We start from the raw sequence: 22042 nt of genomic DNA on the forward strand, positions 1-22042 counted from the left end.
TTCCATTTCTAGGAATCCTGCTATAACTCAATCTTACAAGCTGGAAATTCAAACTAGCTAGGAGCTGCACTCAAACTTAAAACTCCTCCTATTCGAATCTAAAAGAGTCTGGAACCGGAACTGAATTCGCATGGCCAACACTCGTCGTAATCGCGGCTGAAACTGTTCAGAAAAATTGGGGAAAATGGTTGGCTTTGTTCGAAATTTCCCCTAAGCTTGAATATCATCTGTTCACAGTTAAAACCAAAAGAAAACGACAGCAACCAGCCAAAATTTGCAAGAACAAGAAATTGCACAATTCGAGCCGGACCAGGGGTGACGAGCTTGAGCTTAAGTCACAAATTCTGGGAAATTTTGGTATCAAAATGGAGCTAAGGATGAGCTCAGACCATTTATAGCTTCAAATGAAAGTTTTCGATGAAAAAGGTGGTAGCAATCGGCAGGAAGATTTGCAAGACTAACACATGCATTGGCGTATATCGTAAAAAAAATTAATATTCATATCGTGTCTTTAATGCACCTAGTTGTTTTTGTGAGGTTCAACAATATTAACAGCACACGTACGGACACACACCATAGAAATTAGTATCTTCAGTGTGCTTTTAATACACGTCGTTGGTTTTACGCTACAAAAACTTGATTTTGTTGTGGTGATAATCCTATTATTTTTTAACATGTTTAGCGAATGATGTTTTTTCATGTTTTTATCTAATAAATATAGATGTAAAATGTACAAAAAGAAGAGAACAAAGCTCATAAAAAGCAAACATTGTCCAACCACTACTGATGTGATCTCGTTCAAATAGATGAGTCGGGTAAGGAGTTCCAACGGGTCAAATCAAAAATTTTTAATGTTTGGGGAATTTGAGTGAAAGAATGGCTGTAACAATCACCTGAAAACAAGAAAAAAACTCGTGAATGGGCGTCGGAGGAGTATCCGGCGTAGCCACTCCGATGCTAAAGTCAGCAAGTATTTTTAGATGAATACCAGCAATATTTTGAGAGAAAACATGTAAAATGCTTAAGAGTTCAAAGATTTTAGAATCTGTAAACGACATTAATACCTGCTATTTATAGTAGAAAATGAGGTAGGTACCTTGATTCCAGTGCCATCTACTAAGTATGGGAAGTCGGTTGCCTATACCCTCGCTTCTGATGACTTCTAGGACACTCCAAGCCCAAGTTGTTCTGACAGATTAGCCGGCCTGTATCAATCATACTCGAGTGTGGTTCAATTCTCGAGGTGGCTCGGGTGGTCGGTTACCCGGGTGCTTGTATAAGAGCCCGGGCTACGATAACTGCCCGGGAAGAGGAGAAGTGTCCGGGAAGAAGTGAAGTGCCCGAGAAGCTGACATCTATTCTGGTCTTTCCAATTGGGCCAAGGCCTTTACAGGGGTATCACCACCCATCCCTAAAATAGTCGGGCTAGAGCTTGACTCGCTGTCCCGTTTAGTCATATCTGTACTTTTGTTGGAACATAATTCGGGGTGTAAGAGCATCGGAGGCTTCAAATATCCCACAGATGAAATGGGATACCGGGGTCTGATACAATTCGGGCTGAGGATGAGATGTCGGGCCTCACATCTCTCGGGCTTTAGGTACTGTGTCGTTTAGTATTCTCGGGAAGTCCGTAGGGTATCATTTATGACGCATGCGTTTAGCATTAACTTCCTGCCGAAAAATCGTTTCGTATTCCGAGAATCAGATAAGTCTGACACATCGATATGCGTACACGTCCCTTCACATACCTGTTACAATTTCCTAGACTCATTCTGATCATCCGATTTGATCTGGATCAACGCTGGAGATTGATTCCTTCCCCTTATATATAGTAACCCTCAACAACAAATAATTATCTGAGAAGTATAATGGCAGGTTCAAGTAGTTCGAAAACTTTTGATATGGCAGAGGGGTTCATGAAAACAGCTCTGGAGGGACGAAAGACTGAACTGGAGGATGAAGTCTTCCATAAAGTGCTTCGATTCTCGGAAGGGTTGTATGAGCTTGAATCTTCTCAGTATGTAGAGGGAACTCCCACCCCTGGGCAGGTGGCTCTTATGAAAATATCGCCGACGCCTCCATATTGCAGATAGTGTGGACATCTTTACTCACGAAGGTGTCTACATGCTGATGCTTAAAAAGGAGATGAAGATCCTGAAGAATATAGCAGATTCAGATAGCTTTGCCAAGATTTCCACCGGAGTTTTAACCAGTTGGTTAAACAAATAGAGGGATGCCGTTGAGGAAGAATATTTGAATGTACTCTCTGCTCATTTCTTTTAATAAATAAAATGTTTCTTTGTTTATCTTTGTTTTTTACTTTGCTGCAAGAATCTAATTTCATCAGTTGATATGTATATCATGAACTGGATATAATAACTGCCACAAGACTAACTGATAATAACTGATAAATGACAAACTGAAACTCCAGCACCTAATATCCCCTCTGTTTAAAATAAAGTATCGGGGTCTCACATCCCCCGGGCTTAACATAAAGTGCCGGGGCCTCATATCTCCCGGGCTATTGATGAGGTGTCATAATGACGCGTGCCCTTTCATTAAACGGTCATAAACGTTTTGCATTCCGAGGAGCCGATAAGTCTGACACTTTAATAATTGCGTGTGTCCCTTCGTATACCCGTACAATTTCCGAGGAGCATCCTGATCGTCCACGTGTGCTTGGATCAACGGCCGAGATCTGTTCTCACCGCCTATATATATTAGGCCTCCTGTTTTCGAAAAAACACTTACAAATTTAAAATCTCGGCGAAGCCCTTGCGAATTTTCTCCTTGAAACTCCTCCAAGCAAAAACACTTAGCTCCGACGATCCTCAACCGTCTTCCTCCCAAAAATACTCGTAAGTTTTTCCTTCATAATATGTCTAATTCTACTTCTTCTACCTCTGGAGCTAATGTGCGGGGCTCTCCTAGCGACGAGTCCACCGCACTGCGCTCTGACTCCTCTCCGTCTCCCCCTCGCCGTTCTATCACCCAACCTTCCAAAAAACAAAAAACCCTTCTAACCAAACCCTCTTCTTCAAAACCCTCTTCCTCGGGCACTTCTCGAGCTCTAAGAAAGGACAAGGGTAAGGGAAAAGCTCGGGCTTCTGACCGCCCTTATTCTGAGGCCCCGGGAGTTCCTTGGTTCTCCTCAATGAGCAGCACTTTGCGCTCGAGGGCGGACGAGGAACTCCGGACTCTGGGGGTTATTCCCTCTTCCTTTCCTATTATTATACCCGGACCCTCTGACCGGGCAGATAGCCCTCCTCCCGGGTATACTACTTTCTTCCAGGAACAAATCAAAAATGGTCTTCGCTTCCCCATCCCTTCTTTCTATATCGAGGTTGCCAAACTCTTTGGTGTACCTATTAATCAATTTCACCTCAACTCTTTCCGGATCATGGCCTCGGCCTATGTCCTCTTCCACATGCATAACCTTGTTATCAACCCCCTCATTCTTCAATATTACTTTGTTTGTAGGTTAGGTGACAATGCCTTTTCTCTTTCTGCCAGGCTTAAGGCCCGGTTCCTTGATGATATCCCCCCTTCTCAAAAGGGATGGAAAGGAAGATACTTCTTTATCCAACTCCCGGCCCCTCTCTCTTGTCTAACAGGGTTTCTCCCATTTGTTCCTTCTCAACCTGCCCTTCCCCGAGCTTATAAATTCGAGGAATTCTACACCCGAAGCCAAGATTTGGTGGAGGGTCAAAAATACTCTTCCTCTTCCCTTATTTCCCAAGAGAACTTGGTTGCATGGGGGTTGAGCGTCCGGGCTGAAGACCCAATAGACCGGGTGATTGACGAGGTTGCTGGCTCGGACTCTCAACCCGGTAACTTTCTTTATTCTTTCCTCTAATCTTTATCCTTTATTCATGTTTTGTAATCTTTAATAACCCTTTACTTTGCAGATAACTCCAAAATGCAAGAGGCTTTCGCGCAGAAATGGGCGGCTGAAAAGGCAGCCAAAGAGAAAAAGTTGGCAGCCTGGAAAGCTGCCCTTGAGAAGAAACAGGCTGAGGAGAAAGCAGCTAGGCAAGCTGAGCTGGGTCGGGTGGAGGCCCAGCAAGAGGAAGTGACCCGGGATTTATCCCAGGAAGACCTTGAAGACCACATTCCCCTCATCCAGAGGAAGCGAAAGGCTGTCACAAGCCCGGAGCAAAATTTGGGTGAATCTAACCAAGAAGGGGGCCAGAGTTCGTCCCAAGCGACTCGGTCAACCACCCCTCCCCGGCGACAATCTATAGAGGAGTCTCTCCAAGAGCCTCCTATGGCCGATCAACCCACCTGGCTCGACATTTTGACTTGCTTTGTATAGGCTGCCCAAATGATGATCTCGGTTTTCGAGGAAGTGGCGTCGGTGGCTACCAAGAAAGGCCAAAAAGCTCGGGCTGCCCAAGAGATCCAAGATCAATTGCATGGAGAGCTTGCCCGGGCTAAAAGCCTTCACAAAGAGGAAGTCGCCGTACTAAAAGCTTCCTTAGAGTCGGCTCACACGGCACTGGACAAATTTCGGGAAGACCTCACTGAAGCTGCTATTCGGGAGGAGAATCTGCGAGGTGCCTTGTCTATCTCGGAATCTAGAAACCATTCTCTATCTGAGCAGATAGAAGTGCAGCAGTCCAGGGCAGAGAAAGCCGAGAGTGCTCTGTCCTTGGCGGAGTATAATAGGAATAAATGGCAAGCTTCCCTCCTTCAATCTCCTGAGTTCAAGAAGGCCGTGGTAGATAAGGCATATCCTCTCTTCAAGACCGGTTTCGACAAGTGCCGGGAACAATTTGAGGGAGCTGGACTCTTACCCCAAGATAAGGAAAATTTTCCTGATTTTGGTCTGGCTATTGCATCCCTTCCCAAGGATGGTGAGGAGGAGAAGGAGGAAAACCAAGGGGACCAGTCGGGGTCCGATCATATTGATATAGACTAGGATTGTAATTTTTCATTCTTCTTTGTAATTTTTAGCCTCCGGGCTTTTATTAATGAAATTTTCTTTATCAATTGATTTATCAATAATATTTTGACAAATATTTAACACCCGATCTACACAACCGAGATATATCTGACTTAATGAGCCACAAAAATTTCTAAGTGTTGAAAACTAACCGGGCATTTTAATAAATAACCTGGATAAAGAATCATTTACTCAGGCAACAAATCCATGTGCAAGAATCATCGATCTTTTTAAGTTAAGACACCTGCTTTGAATAACCAGGAAACATGAACATTGGGCCCAGGGAACATGTCCTAGGACTTGGGAATGATCGAGGTGTGGTTCCCCGAGCCAGGGTGTAGTGCTCTGGGCTTTTAAGAACCAAGGTACATAGCCTTGGGCAAGAGATCATGTCCTGGGACTTGGGAATGGTCGAGGTGTGGTTCCCCGAGCCAGGGGGTAGTGCTCTGGGCTTTTAAGAACCAGGGTACGGAGCCTTGGGCCGGGGATCATGTCCTGGGACTTGGGAATGATCGAGGTGTGGTTTCCCGAGCCAGGGTGTAGTGCTCTGGGCTTTAAAGAACCAAGGTACATAGCCTTGGGCAAGAGATCATGTCCTGGGACTTGGGAATGATCGAGGTGTGGTTTCCCGAGCCAGGGTGTAGTGCTCTGGGCGTTTAAGAACCAAGGTACGGAGCCGTGGGCCGGGGATCATGTCCCGGGACTTGGGAATGGTCGAGGTGTGGGTCTCCAAGCCAGGGTGTAGTGCCTTGGGCTTTTTATTGGTCGAGGGGTGGCTCCCCGATATACAATAACTAAATGCACAATATTTCTCTGGGAAAATAGATATTTCATTATATCTTCCAATAAACAATTACACTTGTTAAGTATAATATTTCTTTAAATGAAAAATATTCCAAGGTCTTTTGAGAGAGTGTCCTTGGGCATCCTCTAGATAAAAAGATCATGAGCTGACCTTTCGGGTTATTTTATATGGTCCTTCCCACCGAGCTTCTAGTTTCCCAACATCCCCGGCAGGATTGACTTTTTTCATGACCAGATCCCCTATTTGGAAGTTCCTGATCCGGACCTTCTTATTATATGATTTCACAATCCTGCCTCGATATGCTTCCATCCGAATAGATGCCCGATCTCTTTTTTCTTCTACCAAATCCAACTTTATGGCCCGGCTTTGATCATTATTATCAGGGTAAGATTCTACCCGGGAAGAAGTTTGTCCGATCTCAACTGGTAAGACTGCTTCGGCACCATGTACCAAGTTGAAAGGAGTTTCTTGAGTAGGGGCCCGGGGAGTGGTTCTATATGCCCAGAGAACACTAGGTAACTCTTCCACCCAGTCCTTTCCTTTGCCTTGTAACCTGGTTTTTAATGCTTGTATAATAATTCTATTGACGACTTCTGTTTGACCATTAGCTTGAGGGTAGGCAACGGAAGTAAAAGACTGAGTGATTTTCATTTCCTAGCACCAAGATGTAATCTTCCTTCCCTGGAATTGTCTTCCATTATCTGAGATTAGTCTTCTGGGCACTCCAAACCGGCATACTAAGTTTCTCCATAAAAACTTTAAAACCTCTTGTTCAGTGATTTTGGCCAATGGCTCAGCTTCTACCCATTTAGAAAAATAATCTACAGCCACAAATAAGAACTTCTTCTGAGCCAGGGTAATTGGGAAAGGGCCCACGATGTCCATACCCCATTGATCAAAGGGGCAAGATGCCGAAATAGGCTTCATAAGAGTAGCCGGGCTGTGTTGAAAGTTTGAGTGATATTGACAGTTTTCACAAGACCGGACTATTCGAGTAGAATCTTGGCTAAGAGTTGGCCACCAGAACCTGGCGAGCATCGTCTTCTAGGTCAAAGCTGTTCCTCCGAGATGCTCAGCACCACACCCTTCATGAATTTCCCGGAGGACGTAATCCACTTCTCCCTCATATAAGCATTTTAATAAAGGTCCCTGGAATGATCTTCTGTACAAGACATTATTCAAGAGAACATACCTGGGAGCTTGTCAATTGATTTTCTGAGCCTGGATTTTGCCTTCCGGTAGTTCTCCTGCTGTAATGAATTTGATCAAGGATGTCATCCAGGAGTCATCTGGTTCTGGTAATGCCTCTTCAAAGCCTGGATTTTTGTCTTCCGGTAGTTCTCTTGCTGTCGCAGCTTCCGGGCGGTCACAACCAAGGCCAGGGCAATCTTTTCTACTTCGTTGTACTGGAGCTCGGGGCCTCTCAGAGCATGACTGACATAATACACAGGCTTTTGGTCAGAGCCTTCTTCTTTTATCAATACTGAACTGACATCATACTCTGTAGTAGAGAGATAAACAAACAATTTTTCCTCGGGCTCAGGCTTTACCGACATTGGGAGTTCAGCAAGATGAATCTTCAAATCCTGGAAGACCTGTTCACATTTTTCATCCCACCCAAATTGCTGGGCCTTCCTCAAGACTTGAAAGAAAGGATAACTCCTGTGTGCTGATCGGGAAATAAATCGAGAGAGGGAAGCAATCCTCCCGGTCAGCTTATGTACCTCTTTGACAGATTGGGGAGATGGCATGCACAGCACAGCACGGATTTGACTTTCTCCTGATTCACCTCAATCCCTCAATCTGTCACTATGAATCCCAAGAATTTTCCACTCTTTACACCAAAAATGCACTTGGCCGGGTTAAGTTTGATTCCGTAATGCACGAGAGTGGCAAAGGTTTCTTCTAGATCAACAATAAAGCTGGAAACCTCCCGGGTCTTGCCCAGAATATCATCCACATAGACTTCCACGTTTTGTCCCAGCTGCTTCTCGAAGACTTTGTTCATCAAACGCTGGTAAGTAGCTCCTGCATTCTTTAACCCAAAAGGCATTACAATATAACAAAATGTACCTCCCGAGGTGATGAAACTGGCTTTATCCTGATCACTCTTGGCCAGGGGGATTTGATGATACCCCTGGTATGCATCCATGAAACTCAGTAATTCGAAGCCCGAGGTGGAATCCACCAATTGATCAATACGGGGCAGAGGCTAATGATCCTTGGGACAAGCCTTATTGAGATCGCGGAAGTCTACACACATGCGCCACTTCCCGGTAGATTTGGGCACTAATACCACATTCGAGAGCCATGTAGGGAATTGAATTTCCCGAATGTGGTCGACTTTCAAAAGCTCTTTTACTTGCTCATTAATAACTTTGTCCTTTTCAGGACCAAAGTGTCTCTTTTTATGCTTTATCGGGTGAGATCCCGGGAGAATATTCAGTTGGTGCTCCGATATCAGGGGAGAGATCCCCGTCAACTCCTGTTGGGACCAGGAAAAAACATGAATATTAGCTTTTAAACAGGTAAGTAGACTAACCCGGGTGGATACATTGAGATCCCGGGCCACCCGGATCTGCTGGCCTGGTCCAATCTCCACAACTTCTTGCTCGTCTTCTGCCACGAAATGCACCTCTCCCTTCTCAACTGATCTTTCACCTTCTTCATCAGTTCGGGCCTTCTTCCCTTCCTTCTTAGCTTTGCTCTGATCTACCCGGACAGCTTTTACATAACACTTTCGGGAGGAAGGTTGGTCTCCCCGGATTTCACCCACTCGGGGCTCCCACATGAAACTTTATCTTTTGGTGATAGGTAGAGGCCACAGCCCTCAGCTCATTCATGGCCGGCTTACCTAGTATGATGTTATAAGATGATGGGGAGTCCACCACAGTGAAAGAAGTCATCACCGTTTTCTTGAGATCCTGGGAGCCCAGGGTTAGTGGTAAGACAATTTCCCCTTTCGGGTAGACCATATGGCCAGCAAAGCCAAAGAGGGCAGTTTCCACAACTTCCAAATGATAACCCTGTAAGTCCATCTGCACAAAGGCATCTTTAAAAATAACATTTACAGAGCTGCCCGAGTCAACAAAGACTCTCAGAATGTCATAAATTGCCACCCGGGCTTGGATAACCAGGGCATCATTGTGGGGTAGATTCACCCCCTTCAAATCCTCTGGGCCAAAACTGATGACCGCCTCGCTCCTCCTCATTCCATCTACCTCCATACACTCCCTCTTACTCCTCGATTTCCTCGCCCGGTTGAAGTCTCCATCAGTAGAGTCTCCTGATATCATTTTTATCAACCCCGTAGCAGGGGGTGAATTCTTTTTTGTCTCACGCTCGGGCTCTCTTCTCCTCCCGGGCTTTCCTCTCGGTACAATCCTCATACCTCCTCCCCGGGCGCTGGACCCTGGCCGTGGAGATGTCCATGACAATCTCGTCCTCTTATTGGCTTGACTTTGTTCCGGGGCGGAAGGGGAGGAATAGTTTCCCTACAATGTTTTGCAGTCCTCGGTGTTGTGATAACACACCTTATGGAGAGTGCAAAATCCTCTTTTCTCCGGCAGGGATAATTGATGGTCCGGGGCCAGATCCCTACTGCACTCCTGGACCTCTCTGTCCCGGGCAATCTTAAGAGGCACATGGTGAGAGAAGTGTCCTGGATTATTCATTCTCTGTCCTTTCTCCTCGGGCCTAGCTACCCGGTCTCCTCTTTCTTTCCTTACAGCTTCCCTCTTCTACTTCTGGGCTTCCTCCATGTTGATGTATTTTCTGCTCGAGATAATAAGTCCTCGAAATCCCCGGGCAATTTTTTGGTCAACTACTTGAAAAATTCACCCTCTCTCAAGCCTTGTGTGAATGCCGTGGTTTTTGTTTCAGTGGCACAGGTGGGGACATCCAAAGCCACTCTGTTGAATCTTCTGATATAAGCCCTTAAGCTCTCTTTTGGGCTCTGCTTGACTTCGAAAAGACTGAAAGCAGTCTTTTTGTACTTTTTTCTGCTGCTAAAATGGTGTGAGACATTCCCTTTGAAAGTCCTTGAAGGAATGTATGCTTTGAGGGGACAATCCTTCGAACCATCTCTGGGCTGAATCTACCAGCGTTGTTAGGAACACTTTACACTTTATTCTGTCAGTGTAACAGTGCAGCATGGCCATGTTCTCGAATCTGGCCAAATGTTCCTCAGGGTCTGCGTTGCCATCGTAATATTTTACTTTGGCGGATTTGAAGTTTTCGGGAAGAGGTTCCCGGACGATGATATCAGCAAATGGGCAACCCTTAACAATAGCTCGAGAAACACTACGACTCTCCAACTGCCCTTCCAGAACCTTCATTTTCTGTCTTAGTTCCAACAACTCGTCAGCCACAGTAGGCGATTTGGATCCAGCACTGGACTCCTCATCCTCTCCTCCTACCTCCTCTTCCCTCCTCACTTCTTGCTCTTGCTCCTGCTCCCGCTCTTGTCTGTTCCCGGGTGGGGTAACATGCTGAGAAACTTCTTTCATGGCCATAGCTTGCTTTACGGCATCTGATACAATCTTTTTCAATCCTTCCGGGGTCATGCTGATGAGATTTGGCCAAGTATTATTAACTTCAATTTGTCTCGAAGTTTGCCCTCCATCTCCCTCGGCCCGAGAATTATCTTGGTTAGTTCTTCTGGTACGAGCCATATCAACGTCTTGAACTCAAGTTTCCCACAGACGGCGCCAATGATGTGATCTCGTTGAAATAGATGAGTTGGGTAAGGAGCTCCAACGGGTCAAATCAATAATTTATAATGTTTGAGGAATTTGAGTGAAAGAATGGCTGTAACAATCACCTGCAAACAAGAAAAGAACTCGTGAATGGGCGTCGGAGGAGTATCCGGCGTAGCCACTCCGATGCTAAAGTCAGCAAGTTTTTTTAGATGAATACCAGCAATATTTTGAGAGAAAATATGTAAAATGCTTAAGAGTTCAAAGATTTCAGAATCTATAAATGACATTAATACCTGCTATTTATAGTAGAAAATGAGGTAGGTACCTTGATTCCAGTGCCACCTACTAAGTATGTCAAGTCGGTTGTCTATACCCTAGCTTCTGATGACTTCTAGGACACTCCAAGCCCAAGTTGTTCTGACAGATTAGACGGCCTGTATCAATCATACTCGAGTGTGGTTCAATTCTCGAAGTGGCTCGGGTGGTCGGTTACCCGGGTGCTTGTATAAGAGCCCGGGCTACGATAACTGCCCGGGAAGAGGAGAAGTGTCCGGGAAGAAGTGAAGTGCCCGGGAAGCTGACCTCTATTCTGGGCTTTCCAATTGGGCCCAGGCCTTTACAGGGGTATCACCAACTACAATATATCTTAAATGTCTCATCATCACAATACACTATTAGTCATCTTTTTCGACTTCAATCAATTGAATCTCAATTTAAAAACCAACCATATTGGCAATATCCATTCCGACATGCGAATGCAATTTTAGTTAATGTCCTAATATAAAGAAATAAATGTTTATCACATAATATACTCTATTTTTATATTTAAACACATGGAGGTGACATGAACTTTTATTTGGGTTTTCAGATGAATTTATTGTCATATCAATTTGGTTATCTTAATTTATAACAAGTGTTAGAATAATTCTAGTACCCTAAGTTTTGGCTATTGACAAATAAAAACATTGAGTTGTTTCAGGATTCAGCCGCTTCATTATTGTAATTTCAGGTTCTAGATTGCTGGATCTTTTCAAGCCGTTCAAACAGAATATCAAGAGTTCAAGTTGTTCACCCAAGGAAGTCAAGCCATAGTTTTTCTGAATGCTAGTTGCAAGATATCATTTGTCAGTTTGACCAGATCAAAGTTCTATATGAAGTACACGTGTTCAAATCGTTTAACTCTAATATGCAAATACTACAAGTCAAGCCATTTCTTATTAAATTTTATGGCACATCCTCCTAACAACTCAAAATAATAGAATGTTTCCAAATATATCCTAAGTCAATCAATTTTTCAGAGGCTAGTGGAGCTAATGACGAAAAATAAAAAGGACATTAAAGAGAATAAATGATGAAAGAATTGATTATTTTCTCAAGCTTGAATACTTCAAAGATTTTTGACCACTTTAAAGAATTCATATTTCAAGATTCTCACATAGAACACGTCTATTAGAATATATCAGATCATCAATGATCAATCTATTCTGTTTACCTGTTGGTGTACTATTTTCTCACACCTTATCGGAAGTTTAAAAATTTTAGTTACGTTCAAAATGTTCCTTGTGGGTCGTATGACTTAAAAAATTCATATATTGTTTAAATCTATTTATCTTTGTGTGTTTAACGCTAGACACCAAACCAGTCTGAGATTAGTGGAGTTGGTCATTCTTGTAAATCCTTACGAACGGATCTTCCTCCTCCTTCGATCTTCAAATCTTGTCCACGATCAGAGATTGGATTCCTCGTATATATCGCACTAGAGATCTAAGCGAAATTTGGATCGAGATTGAAAAGATGTTTTGATAATCCTTTACGTGTATGTTAAGGGTAAGGACTCTCAAGAACAAGTGTTCAAGGAAATTTGTTTTTGGGGAATATGTAAAGTTTTGATTGTTCTCGGATACTCTTGTGATATTTTAAAAGCTACTTTCCTATCAAAAGTGACGAGCAATTCGAAACAAAATTATTTGTTCATACATGTAACTTTGTTCGACTGTAATGATATTGGTGAGCAGGTGCCCAGATATAGGAAATCATCCCATGGCCATCATACTGAGAATCTTAATCAAGTGGGTGGTGGTAGTGGTAGACACTGCTTAGAACTGAATAACTTTTTGAGTTTATCTATAATTTGGCAAAGTAAACAAAGATGTGTTAATAGACTAGCAAAAATTTGGGTAAAAATTGTCCTAATAGGTGAGCTTCTCTAGACAGGGAAATGAAGGCGCACTATGACAAAACAAGCTGATAATATCTTCATATCTTTTTCTTATATAAGATGGTAACATATGAAATGTAACGTCCGAAAAACCAAACATACATAAACCACATGCATGCAAATTATTTGAATTGTTTAATTGTTTTATTTAATTGATTTTAAATGCTTGCATGATATTTATTAAATGATTAAAGGTATGATTGTATGATTAAATGATTATATGTCATGTTTTCATGAAATTGAAGGATTTTTACCTGAATATTCGATATTAGGCTGGGGAAAGAGACCGAGGACGACCAAAACAAGAATATGTTTTTTTCATTAAATATTTAATTTGCAAGGCTTCCTAATATGATTAAAAATGATTTAATATTTCTAAAAATGTTAGAGTTCGAATTATTTTACGAGTCGAGCTCGATTTTTGTCGAGAAGCCGATTTTGGGCAAACGAGGAGTTCTTAAAAGATCAAAAATATTATTTTTGGAAACTAAATTTTATAAACATTTATGTTTTAATTAAATAAATATTATTGGGCACAATTTAACCAAATTGAGTAGGCTCAATTGCTCCCAAACTTGCAAGCCCAAAACCCAAGCCCATTTACATGTTAACTAAAATATAAATAAGTAAACCAAGTGTTTTTCACCCCATAATTTCACACCATCAGCCGCCACACACACACACTAGCACACACTAGGGTTCCAAAATTTGAAGGAAGGAAAATCTAGGGTTCTTTGTTGTCTGGTCATCCATCTTCGCACCCTCTCCAACGATTGAATATTCGAGCGTTATAAACCCAAAGACACATTTTCTAAACCCTTTTACGCATCATTCAAATCGTAATATGCATGTTTCAATCGTTTTTTCATGAAAAATATTTACTTTCGATGGTTTAACGTTTTGTCAAATATTTTCAAAAGTTTTGAACGTTTTTACGTATATATGATCATATTATGATTTCTAACGAGTACGCTACCAGTGTAGGATGTTATATGATTAGAACATGATTAATTCAAGGGAAAATACATGCTGGAATTATGCTTGAACAAGGGAAGAACACCTAGGGTCTTTCTAGGAGGGCCGTGCGCTTGGGTTTGTCATGGGGTACGGATAGCTTGCATGGTCGCTTGGGGCTCGGACAAGGCTGGTTGTGACTTGGCCAAGGTTGTGACTCGGATAGGGTCGTGTACTAGGGTCTGATAGGGTCCTGGCATGGCTAGGACCCGTGGCTAGTCAGTTAAGATGAGTCCACGATCACATGGACTCTTCCCATGCTTGTTGATGGCGCAGCCGAGAGCTGTTGCATTCGAAGGGTTAAGGGCTGGGCTAGGTCATCTAGGAGGTGGCACAGGGTGTTCCAGAGAGGGTCAGGAAGGTTTGGACTCGAGGGTGGCTCAAGCATAGAGTCCTAGTCGAAGTAGGAAACTCATAGGCGCCATGGAAGAACACACGTGCGGCTGGTGTTCTTGGAGCAGGGGCTCGCTGAGGGGTTCTAGGGTCTTGGGCTGGGCTTTGTTAGGGCCAGGCGTGGTCCAGGGTTGGTGAGGGTCAGGTGGGCTCGATGGTGGCTCTAGTAGGGGAGTCTTAGGGTCACTAGGAGTCTTAGGCGTGAGAAGCTCTTATGCGCAGCTCTTGTGTTTTCGGTGCAGGGCTCTTGCGGCATGTAGGGGATGGTTCTAAGGGTCAGGGTTGGTCGTGAGAATACCTATATGGGTTGGCTAGGGTCTGGCTTGAGGTGGCTCGATCGTGGCTCGACAAAATTAGGAGATGGCTTGGTGATCTTGATTAAGGGTCAAAATCTCGAATTTAATGAATAAAGTTGGAACCATGGGTCCACGGGGATGGTTCTTGGCTCACAAGGGTAGTTTAAATAATAAAAAGTCTATGTTTAAAGTTTGAAAAGAAAATATTAAAGTTTGAATTTATTCAAGAATTAATCGTCTCATGAATTATTAAATGAGAAATTAATTGAAAAACCTCGAATTAAGCTGAATAAAATTATGAAAAATTAGATTTAAGCTTAAATAATTTTGGGATAAGCCCATGTCATTAAAAGTAAGAAAAATTCAAAATCATGAAATTTTACGTCTAGAGGCAAAACGGTCATTTTACACGTGGGTATTACGTAAAAGCTTGGCAGCGTCTCGAAGGGGTCATAACGCATGTTAAATGATTTATTATGATGATTTTCATGAAAATATGATATTTTATGATTTATGGTAAAGCTGTGCAATTTTTACTGTTAAAATGCTATTTTTAAAAATTTATGATATTTTATGCTTTAAAAGAAAATGAAAAATATTTTGAAGAATGTGAATTGACTGTGACAAATGATACTTGATATGTGGGGGATCCGTTTTAAGAAGGGACGGTGAACTTAAAATTTTGTGGAGATGTCGTAAGGTAAAAGGCCCCAGAGGGAACCTATTTACGGGAAAAAGACGCACCAGAGGGAGCCCGAAGATCGTATTTCTACGGCGGAGCCTAGTGTCCGCTCCCATGGGCCATGTGAAGCTGAAGGCTGATCAGTCGGCCAGATGATAAAAGCTAGTCACTTTCAAGGATTAAACTTCACCCAAAATGGTAACGGATTAAAAGCTTTACTATTAAATGATTTTACGATTTACGATTTATTTATGCTCAAAAGCTATTTTAAATAAAATGATAATTTTATTGCATGTGATTGTACATTGTTGCGTATTTTCACTACCGCAAGTGTACGGTGTCAAGTTTTAGTACTAGTTTAAGTACAGATATCGATCCCACGAGGACTAATTATTTAAAACTGTATATTAAGTACCATAATTGACATAGTTAAACTTTATTTAGAAAATCAAAAGGTTGGTCTATAATCGATTCAAAGAAAATAACAATTAATGTAATTCTTTGCAGCACACAATAGAATTTCAATGAGTAGATCGATCTAGAGATATGGTTTCGTCTGGTTTCCCTTATGCTAAATTAAAATTGAATAACATATTATTAAATTGCATCATATTTACTACCAAAGAACTCGCAATTTTCCTATTCCCTTTTTCAAGTGAAAACTAGAAGTGTATTACCTATTACTGATTTTAATATGTCTATTCAAAATCACGTAACACGTAATAAATGCAAACAAGGTTCGTTTTGTAGATTCACCAGAGTTTTACGTCTTTTGCACGTTATAAACGTCTGACGATGTGATTTCCCCTGTCTTAATCTCAATTCCCTCTGTCGAGTGTTAGATCTCAATTTTTTAATCAATCGAATTATGAACAGTAATTCAAAAGCATTAAGAGCGAGTAATAACAAATAAACACGATGAATTAATTCCATGAAAATTCAAAACGTCAATCACATAAGTTCAACCAAGACTACGTCAATCTCTAGAAAATAGAATTAGTTCATACTAAAATTTAAATCAATACAAAACCTGTTTTTAATCATTAAAAATGTAAAAGTAAAAAACCGAATTAGAAACATGTTGACGAGAGATGGAAGTGCGTCTCCGTGTCCGGATTCAACGTCTTCGATCTCCTTTCTTCGCGTTCCGTCCTCCGTTGGATCTCACTTTTTCGATCTATTTCTCTGTTATGTCGGCTGCTGTGTTAAAATTTTCAGAACCCCTTTCAAAACTCACGCCGAAACCTATTTAATTTTGAGAAATCGTGCCGCGCGCACATACGCGACCTTGAACGGCACATATGCGCGCACCTTTCTGTCTTTCTGGGCAATCCACTCTTCAGTGCGCGCCCTTGCTCCATGTATATGCGCGGAGTTCTCTGCTTTGTTGCTTCGAAGCTATCTGAGCGACGCACATGCGCCGAATCTTCTGTCTGTTTTTGCTGGGCTTCGCGCATGTTTTCTTCTATGCGTCATTTTCGTTCCTTTTCATGCCTATGTCGTAGCCTTACGTAGCTCCTGCAAACACGCCAAAACTAACACAAAACGCATAATTCTGCCCAAGAAAAATAACAATATGTATGAATTATAAAGATAATTTTAGTGCACAAAATGCACTTATCAAATCCCCCCAAACTTGAACTTTTGCTAGTCTCGAGCAAAAATAAAATAAACATTAACTAGACTAGACTCAACACATCTTAAAGAAAGTAACTGAATGAACAAGAATTGTGGAATAAAAGGATAACCACTAGCCTCAGAAATTACAATCCCCATCATATTAAATCAAACACATGCCACATTACTCACGATTCACGTGCGTGTGTGTTTTGCTATTCTCGTTTACCCAAACCAAATGCCAAGATAAGTTCATACTTGAACAAAGAAAATTAAAATTAACAACTAAGGAATTGTAATAATAAAACGAATGCTAAAATAAATGTGGGTTGCCTCCCACACAGCGCTTGGTTTAACGTCATCAGCCTGACTTTCTTCCGTCTATTTTGGTTCTCCTAGGGGGAGGTTGTCCATGTGTCTCACTTCATTCCCAAAATAGTGCTTGACCCTCTGACCATTTACTTTAAATGTCTGATCGTTGTTGCACTTTAACTCAATTGCATCTTGTGGATACACTATTTCCACTGTGAATGGTCCAGACCATCGTGATTTTAACTTACCAGGGAACAACCTCAGTCGAGAATTGAACAATAACACATGTTGTCTTGGTTCGAAGTCTCGTCGAAGAATCTGTCTGTCATGCCATTTCTTGGTCTTTTCTTTGTATATCTTCGCATTCTCGTATGCATCATTCCTGAATTCCTCCATTTCATTCAGCTGTAGCAATCGTTGTTCGGGCGAACGCCCCCATATCAAAATTTAGCTTTTTTACAGCCCAAAAGGCCCTGTGCTCCAGTTCCAAAGGCAGATGGCAAGCTTTCCCAAAGACCAACCTATAAGGCGACATCCCGATAGGGGTCTTATATGCAGTCCTGTATGCCCATAAAGCATCATCCACTTTAATTGCCCAATCCTTCCAATTTGTCTTCACTGTTTTTTTTAATATATGCTTGATCTCCCGGTTGGAAATTTCTGCTTGCCCATTAGCTTGTGGGTGGTATGCCAGTGTCACTCTGTGCTTCACATCATACTTGGCCAACATTGAGTTAAAAATTTTGTTACAGAAATGCGTACCTTCATCCCTGATAATGGCTCTATGCGTTCCAAATCTTGTGAAGATGTTCCTGTGGACAAACTTAACAACAACTCGAGCATTTTTAGTACTGGTGGCGATTGCTTCCACCCATTTGGACACATAATCAACAGCAAGTAAAATGTAAGATTGACCGAAAGAGGATGGGAATGGACACATAAAGTCAATACCCCAAACATCAAAGAGTTCCACCTCCAAAATATTTGTTAGCGGTAATTCATGTCGTCTAGAAATATTGCCAACTTTTTAGCATTTATCACATGACTTAACTAAGGTATAACTCTCCTTAAATAGATTCGGCCAATAGAAACCTGACTGTAGTACCTTAGCTACTGTTCTAGATGCTCCAAAGTGTCCACCGTAGGGTGAGGAATGACACTGCTCTAGAATCGCACCCGCTTCTTCCTCTTCTACGCATCGTCGAATTATCTGATCAGCGCATCTCTTAAACAAGAAAGGGTCGTCCCACAGATAAAACTTGGCATCATGAATAAATTTCTTTTTTGGTGATAAGTTAAATCTGATGGTAATTCTCCTGCAGCAAGAAAATTAGCTATATCTGCAAACCAAGGATGTGCAACATTTACCTTGAAGAGTTGTTCGTCTAGGAACGACTCATTGATAACTCCACCTTCAGTTTTTCTTCCAGCTCTAGGCGTGACAAGTGATCTGCTACCTGATTCTCACAACCTTTCTTGTCTTTGACTTCAAAGTCAAATTCTTGAAGTAGGAATATCCATCGTATCAACCTGGGCTTTGCATCTTTTTTTGCAAACAAGTAACGAAGAGCTGCATGGTCAGTGAAAACAGTTACCTTGGTGCCAATGAGATATGTTCTGAACTTATCAAATGCAAACACCACTGCTAGTATCTCTTTCTCAGTAGTTGTGTAGTTCTGCTGGGCTGCATTAAGTGTACGACTTGCGTAGTAAATAGTCTTAAACATCTTGTCTCGCCTTTGTCCCAATGCTGCTCCCACAGCATAGTCGCTAGCATCGCACATGAGCTCAAAGGGCTCCTTCCAATCAGGCACTATCATGATGGGTGCACAAACCAGTGTTGTCTTGATCCTGTTAAACGCCTGCAAACAATCATCGTCAAAAATAAATGTAGAATCTTTCTCTAAAAAATTACATAAAGGTCTAGTAATTTTAGAAAAATCTTTAATATAAAGACGATAGAACCTGGCATTTCCCAAGAAACTTCTGATCCCTTTCACATTCTTCGGCGGTGGGAGATTTTCAATTGCCACAACTTTGGCTCTGTCCACTTCTATTCCTCTAGCCAAAATCTTATGCCCAAGCACAATACCTTCTGGGACCATGAAGTGACTTTTTTCGCAATTCAGCACGAAATTCTTCTCCCGACATCTCTGCAAAACAAGCGTCAAATTCTGCAAACAATGATCAAATGATGAACCAAAGATAGATATATCATCCATGAAAACCTCCATTATTTCCTAGACCATGTCAGAAAATATGGCCATCATACACCTCTGAAAAGTAGCAGGTGTGTTGCAAAGACCAAATGACATTCTCCTAAAAGCAAATGTACCGTAGGGACAAGTGAAGGTAGTCTTCTCTTGATCCTCCGGTGCTATAACAATTTGATTGTAACCTGAATAACCATCTAGAAAGCAATAATAATGATAACCACCTACTCTATCAAGCATCTGGTCAATAGAGGGAAGAGGGAAGTGATCTTTCCTAGTCGCATCATTCAATTTCCTGTAGTCTATACACACTCGCCAACCAGTCACTGGACGAGTTGAAATCAATTCGTTATTCTCATTTCTCACCACAGTTATACCCCCCTTCGTAGGCACTACTTGTACTGGTGAAAACCAAGAACTGTCAGATATAGCATAAATAACAGCAGCATTTAACAATTTTAATACCTCAGCTCTCACAACCTCTTTCATAGCTGGATTAAGCCTCCTCTGATGATCAACATAGGGGGAATAGGAATCCTGCATCAAGATTTTATGCATACAGACAGCAGGGCTAATCCCCTTTATATCAAAAATTGTCCATCTTAAAGCAGATTTAAATTCTCCCAACACCCTCAACAACCTATCTTTCTCATCAATAGTAAGAGCAGAAGATATAATTACCGGATATGATGAACTCTCGTCTAGGAATGCATAGCACAAATGACTCGGTAAATCCTTCAATTCAGGAGATGCTTTTGGTACCTCTTTACTTGCATCTTCAAGCAACTCTTCATGCTGAGCATCACTCTTTTCTTTAGGCAGTGTATTGAGAGCAAGCAACTCCTCTTGCATATCCCAGTCCTATTCATCCATTGTAGAAGCTAATTCCAACAAGCATCTCTCTAAAGAGTCTTTCGTCATCCTACCTGCACCAATATGAGATACACATGAATCAATTATATCAATAATATTACAAGTTTGATGGTGTTGTAGATGTTGAACACGACTTCTTCTCCACCTACTCTCAATGTGAGCTCGCCCTTGTGCACATCAATCAAGGCTTTCTCTGTAGCTAAGAATGGCCTTCCAAAGATAAGCGGAGTCTCTTGGTCTTCTTCCCTATCTAAAATGACAAAATCGGCAGGGAATATGAATTTTTCTACCTTTACCAGCACATCCTCTACTATCCCTCGTAGATAGGTAAGTGATCTGTCCGCCAGCTGCAGAGTAATAGTTTTAGGCTTCACCTCGCCAAGCTCCAAGGTCCTATAAATAGAAAATGGCATTAAATTAATAATGGCACCTAAATCACATAAAGCTCTATTTATTCTAGAACTACCAATAACACAAAGAATAGTAAAACTCCCTGGATCTTTGAGTTTTTGCGGCAGTTTCCTTTGGAGTATGGCACTACACTCTTCAGTTAGCTTCACGGTTTCAAATTCTTGAAGTTTCCTCTTCTTGGACATCACATCCTTGATGAACTTAGCATAATTGGGCATTTGCTCCAATGCATCGGAAAATGGGATGTTGATGTGTATTTTCTTGAAGATTTCCAGGAACTTCGCAAACTGATCATCCAGCCCTTTCTTCTTGAACCTCTATGGATATGGAAGATTCACCTTTGGCAAAGGCTGCTGTTTAAGCACTTTCTTAGGTTCCTCTACTTTATCTTTTTCCACACTTGTACCCTTTCCATCATTTTCCTCAACAAGAATCTCTACACTCACTTCAGCAGGCTCTGGGATACCAATTTCCTAGCCACTCCTCAGTGTGACAGCTTTGCACTGCTCCATAGGATTCACTTCTGTATTGCTTGGGAATTGACCTCTATTCTAATCTTTTAAAGCATTAGCTAGTTGCCCAATCTGCATTTCCAAGGATTTCATCGTAGCACCCATATTTCCCATGTGTGTTTCCATGTTATCAAGACGAGACTCGGTTCTAACCATTCTTTTCCCAGACTCAGTCACAAACGTCCCAACCAGATCCTCAAAACACGGCTTTCCTTCACCTTGTTGTGTATTGAACCCTGGTGGAGGATTCAATACGTTCTTGTTGTTTGCATAGGAGAAATTCTCGTGATTCCTCAAACCTGGATGATATGTATTAGTGGGAGGATTACCTCGATAACCTCCATAGCCGCGATTGTTATTGATGTACTGAGCTTCCTCCACAACCGGCTCTTCCTCAGCAGTCACCAATGCTACATCAGACGTAGACTAACCTGGCTTGTTCAGCGCTGCAATCTGTGCGGTCAATGCCGAACCCTGTGCAGTAAGTGATGTGACTCCAGCAGGTTTCCTTGATCCAAATCTCTCACTCGGCCACTGATAATTGTTAATGGTCATCTGTTCAAGCAGTTCATAAGCCTCATCAGGTGTTTTAGAAAAAATAATACCTCCGGCGGCTGCATCCACTTTCCCTCTAGTTGGTCCATCCAAACCATTGTAAAATAACTCGATTTGTACCCAATCTGCATATCCATGATTCGGACACTTCCTGAGTAATTCTTTGTACCGCTCCCAAGCTTCATATAACACTTCGAGTTCCCTCTGCCTGAAATTGGTGATCTCTATTTTCAGCTGAGCAGACTTGGCAGGAGGAAAATTCTTTGACAGAAATTTCGTAACCAAATCCGCCCATGTAGTAATACTTTCCAAAGGTAGAGATTGGAGCCAACTCCTTGCTTGATCCCTAAGAGAAAACGGAAACACACACAATCAAATAATTTCATCAGAAACACCGTTAATTTTTACCGTGTCCGTTATCTCTAGAAAGGTTCTTAGGTGAAGATGGGGATCTGCAGTGGCTGCTCCTCCAAATTGGTTCTGCTAAACCATGTTA

The 22042-nt window shown here is 41.9% G+C and overlaps 1 non-coding gene across 1 annotated transcript; it reads left to right on the top strand.

The window, feature by feature from the left end:
* The first annotated feature begins 21676 nt into the window (after window positions 1-21676).
* Window positions 21677-21783, top strand: LOC140977898 (small nucleolar RNA R71). Its single transcript, XR_012175464.1, has one exon. It is a non-coding gene; the product is annotated as a small nucleolar RNA R71 (small nucleolar RNA).
* Window positions 21784-22042: the final 259 nt, after the last annotated feature.

This window comes from Primulina huaijiensis, chromosome 5 (genome assembly GCF_012295235.1).
Source record: "Primulina huaijiensis isolate GDHJ02 chromosome 5, ASM1229523v2, whole genome shotgun sequence".
In the NCBI taxonomy this organism is placed as follows: domain Eukaryota; kingdom Viridiplantae; phylum Streptophyta; class Magnoliopsida; order Lamiales; family Gesneriaceae; genus Primulina; species Primulina huaijiensis.